Raw genomic sequence first — 5,609 nt, 5'->3', positions numbered from 1 at the left:
TTCATGGATTGCAGGCATCTACATGCTATAGTCACCTACTTCTGTTGCAAAGAGCTTCAGTGTCCTAGACATAGACCATGCCTCTACCACAAGCATCTATATGTCATCCAACCACCTACTCTCAAACAAACGCTACGGTTCCCTACACATGGGTCATGCCCACTCCACTTCACACATTTTTTCACTTGTTATGGCTTACAAGCATCTATACATATTTCAGACACCTAATCTTTAGTAAAAACCCTCAGCATCCTACACATAGACCATGTCCTTTTGACAAACATCTATATGTAATTCAGACAAGAGCTCACTAAAACAACTACAGTGTCCTAAATGTCGACCATTCTAGGGCAGATGGACTCTCCTTTCTTACACTCTCAATACTATCAGGTCTATTACTCACTTCTCTCCATTGTTCACCCCAAGAATCACTATTGGCTTTGGGCACTACACTTACGTTCTTTTTTACACATGATTTAGCAATGTGGCCAAGATCACCACAACACCTACACCTAGGTTGACTTTTAGGCTTAGCATCACCCTCTTGATCAACTCTGAATTCTTTGCTATCTTCTGAGGAGAATTGAATCCCAACATCCACACTAGCATGCCTTTTAATCACTTTACTTCCATGCTTATAGCAACAATTCATATGGGCTATTGATACACATATCTCACCCTCCGCTTGCCTCTCACGACTATAGGAACCTAGGTCTCTTGATGCAATTGTTTTATACTTGTCAAGCTCCTCTCTCAAGGCTCTAACATATGCACTCATCACGGTCATTTGGTCCCTGTGGTAGCTACGGTCACGCTCAAGCATTTTACACATTTCACTTATCTCATCTTTTAGCTGTGGCACCTCTTGCAACAGATAACCACTCACTAGACTGGCTAGCTCTCTAGTTTGCCTCACTTCCAAATGGGCTTGTTCTTTCTCTATCTTCATTAAGGACATCTTACCAAGGTATTCTCTAGAAACATCTTCCATGAAATCGCTCTCCTGCTGTTCCTCCATAGTCATTTCGGTTCTCTCTCAAGTGGCCACAATCTCTTCACTCAAGAACACCATATAGTCTCTAGGTAAAGTTTGCTCTGAGGCCATTAGTACTAGGTCACTCATCAACCCAACCTCATCTAAGATCCATCAATGGAAGTACTCTCATAACAAGTCCCTAGACTCATAGTCCTCTGACATCTAGACCAGACTTGGAAGCATGCAAAATATATGCATTGGGATTACCCATAGCCTATCAAAGACTAGCTCCCTCCCGCGGTGAATGCACCAAAAATGACTAGCCTTCCACTCCCTAAGTCCAACAGCTACTAATGCGTCCTAAAATATACTAATGCGTCATAAATCAGTGCTAAACACACTCACTTGTCTAAACAAACGCGCTAAAACTTACGCTCACCCTGCAAAACTAAAATATATCTAAGTCGTCGCTCTTATGATGCTGGGTTGGAATTCTTTTTAAGACAATCTTTCTAACACACACGAGATAGTGTCTTTTAATGTATAAAACCAATCACTTGACACAGTAGAGTCTTGAAAAAATATTTTATTAAAATGATCCTCTCTCTAACCCTTTCTATGCTCCTAATATGCACTAAACACACACAGACAGACTGAAATCAAACAATATCAAACTTTTAATATTTACTTTCTCTCTCTCTCTCTACACAGACACAGGAAAGCTCCTCTCACTACCTAGGTAGTGAGCTACTCTCTCCTCGACTCTACAGACACACTCTCTTACTACACACAGGCACACTAGCTCACACACACTAGCATCTAATCGCACTAACACTAACCACTACTCAGACAATAACTAACTAATATGTTTCTACACACACGTACCTACTTGCTACAGACACTCTAACACACTAAACAAGCACTCACACTAAAATTAACGGACACTAATAAACACACACACACTCCTCGACTCTACAGACACACTCTCTTACTACACACGGCACACTAGCTCACACACACTAGCATCTAATTGCACTAACACTAACCACTACTCAAACAATAACTAACTAATATGTTTCTACACACACGTACCTACTTGCTACAGACTACACACACTCTAACACACTAAACAAGCACTCACACTAAAATTAACGAACCCTAATAAACACACACACACTAAAACTAACACTAGTACTCTAGCACTCACAATAACACTGACACTAGCGAACACAAGCACTAACTAACACATACATATAACTACACTAACATCTAATCCAACACTCTGCTACACTCTTTACAAGATAACGACACTAACACACTAATAACTATCACACATACACAAATTCACACACAACGGCAAACACACACTAATAAACATAACACTCATGCACACTTACTGTAATTTGTCACACTAATCAATTAATTATAGGAAATTAACAGTTTTTAACATGCAAAAAAATAATTTATTAAATCTTAAATGCTAACTTGCACACACACACTTATCAGCACATCAATTTACTCTTTCTCTCTAACTTTCTTTAACTTTCACATTCTCTGTTTCTATTTTCTGATTTTTAAATTGGTTCTTAATTCAAGTTTATTTAATCGATTAAATTATTAAAATTTTTTATGGTCCTTACTTCTTCTCTTCTCTAGTTTTTCGAGGACAGCAAATCGGAATCTTTCTCTCTCTCTCTCTCTCTCTCTCTCTCTTTTCCTTCTTCTGCAACCTCTTCTCTGCTCCTCTTCTTCCACCTTTTATTGCAGGTTTCGATTCTCTCTCTCTCTCTCTTGCTCTTCTGACTAAGGCACAGCCATTAAGTCCAGCGTTTTTTTCTCTCTTCCAATTCCTATGGCTGCCCAACTCGCTATGGATAGCAATGTAGACCCTCTTGTGACTGTTTGGTATTGGCTATGGTCTTGCGTGCCTCTTTCGAAAGGGTGTGGGTCTAGGTAGGATAGTGTGCGAGTGTGTGTCCAGTGAGGAAGTGAGAGTGGTGTGAATCGGGGCTAGGGGGGCCATGCATAAATAAAGTTCTAATTAAAATAAAGGGGGATTTGAAAAGGTATGGGTTGGTTGAGAAAAAGCCAGCAGAGACTCGAGAGCAACCGGGGGGGCGAGACCCGCCACTGGAGGGGGGAAGGCGCCAAGGGAGAAGAGGAACCGAATGCATGGCGAGCACTGCGGATGGAGGAGGATGAGCAGGAAGGAGAAGAGGTGGGGGTGCCACTCGGATGCACCAGCCGGCAGAGGAGAGAAGGGAGCAGTGTGAAGAGGGGGGAGAAGACCCGCGATGGGGGAGGCCTGCAGGCGCATGAGAAGAGGGAGAAGGAGCGTGTAAGTTAGAGGAGAACAGGGAGAGTCAGGCAGAGAGATCTCCTGTGTGCGGGGTAGCCAAGGAAGAGAGAGAGAATAAGCACTTACATAGCAAAGTCTGGGTGGCCGCCGATACGACAAAATGTGTATCCTAATGAATCCAAGATCGGACGAAGCTTTGCATTGACCGCATGGCCACTAATTCCACAAAGAATAGGTCCAGATAAGTTCGCAACGGAAACCCAAATCTATCCTCAAAGATAGATGTAGTTACAAAACTACATCATGGTCATCTCTATCATGTATGACAGTAGTGAACACATATTACAACATTGTCACTAGCATCCTCCATGTCTAATAACACGTATAGATCTAAGTATGAGCCTAGACTTGACCTCATCTTCTCTCTCTTCCACTTCTTCTTTATAACGACCAAGCAGTTTAACCAGATTCTAATGGCATCTTCCAATCAGCAAGAAATTATACATGCAAATGCGTCACACCAAAATCATAACAATCACGCCACAATATGCAATGATTTATGTCTTAATGCAGCTAAGATGACCCATGCAGATCCCAAATAGTCCCCAAAAGTTACAAATTTGTGCCAAATCCAAGGGTCTACAACATGTGAACTCAAAGGTGTTTGAGAAGCTTGGTTCACTAGTACATATTGAAGCAACATTTATTGCTAAAGATAGAGAAACACCATATTAGTGAATTTGGGAATTTCCCAATTCCCATTTTTGAATACTTAAAAAAGAGGACATGGATAACATGTTCGTAAGTTTCTCAAAACCCTATCATATGACCTATCGTTGGAAAGCGCTTGAAAAATAGAATCTAAAGATCTATAAAGCGCTCATTTTGGATTAGTGGTGTTCAAGTTATGGTTAATCCAAACTTTTGACCACGTGTCCCAAACTTGTGGGAAATTCCCATATTCCCCAATATGGTGTTGAGAGGTACTCTTTAACTAGCACAACAATATTTTCTTTGATATTGAATCTTTGCAAAGGTACAGAGTTCAGTTCTTTGAGATTAGTCAAGAAGAATGTGAAGGAGTTCTAAAATTTGATTTGAAACTGGATGAGTGTGAGATTTTAAAGAACAAAAAAATGGAGAGGGTTACTATCACTCTAATGAACAGGGCCTTACACACATCTAGTACAAAAGATGATGCAAGATATTTCAGTGTTCAATCGGAGAATAACACATTGCCACTTGGATCTTTTGAGGTATCTTCTTTATCATTGAATATGACTATGTATTACGTTAAAATAATTTAAACACGAAACTTGTATAAACATGAGGCCTAATGACACAGGTGGATAAAGAAGACTTTGAAATTTTGCACTAGGTGTTTCATCAAACTACAATTCCATCATTGATTAGTGAGCAAAGAAATGGAAGGGCCCTTCATGTGCCTAGGTTCGGTGACTATAAAGTGGAATGGCACATGGCAGGTGATTTGAAGACTTTAAAATGCATGTATAACATAAGCAAAGGTGCAAATACAAAGAGGTCATGTCTATATTGCATGTAAAGTTCCAAGACTTTAAATCATGTACTATGGCCCAAAGCTCCTGATAGGCATTTAAAAGATAAAGATTTTAAAGCAGTGCTTGATATTCCTCTATCCAGAGTGCACATATGCACATTGCATGCACTATGTAGAATTGTAGAGAAGTTGGTGTATTTGTACATATGCTTTGCATGGATGTTAAAGCCTAAAGATGAATCTCTAAAAGCAATCAAAGCAATAGAAAAAGTGCTACTAGACATTGGCTTGCATGGGGGGCATGCTAAAATTGAGGAGGATGACAAGCGGTCACAAGGAGGTAGCAAAGTATCAAGAAAACCATCAATAGGTGGTGTGAAAGCTAAAAGATTTTTGTCATACTACCATAAAGACTGTCGAGATAAAAACAAGCAAAAGATGTTTAATCGATGGAAAGATCTACATAATGCAGTTAAGGACATTGGAAATGAAGGTTTAATCCAAAATCGAAAGGCAGATGTGTGGATTTCACTTGACAAGATCTTTGCATTCATGGAGAAAAAGAGCTAGAGCAATAGTGAGATAAAATTATTTGAAAACATATTAGAGACTTGGAGGAAGGCATTCATTGCAGGATGGAGTGATCAACATGTAACTCATTACATGGTAAGAACTTAAAAGCTCCTGTAATGTCAATACTATGAGACCAACTAATACATACATCTGATTTTTTCCTATTGTCATTGATTGCAGCATATACTATATAATCATACGCCATATTTTGTGAAGACATACGGTTCATTGTCAATATGGTC

General features: G+C 39.7%; 1 pseudogene; it reads left to right on the top strand.

Moving 5' to 3' along the window:
* The first annotated feature begins 4,435 nt into the window (after positions 1-4,435).
* On the top strand, positions 4,436-5,364 carry LOC147616728 (uncharacterized; annotated as a pseudogene).
* The last annotated feature ends 245 nt before the right edge of the window (positions 5,365-5,609 follow it).

The sequence above is a fragment of the Cibotium barometz genome, chromosome 38, assembly GCF_041138505.1.
Source record: "Cibotium barometz isolate CiBa-2024 chromosome 38, ASM4113850v1, whole genome shotgun sequence".
Lineage (NCBI taxonomy): Eukaryota > Viridiplantae > Streptophyta > Polypodiopsida > Cyatheales > Cibotiaceae > Cibotium > Cibotium barometz.
The sequence above is the reverse complement of the archived record's forward strand: the minus strand, read 5'-3'. Positions and strand labels throughout refer to the sequence as shown.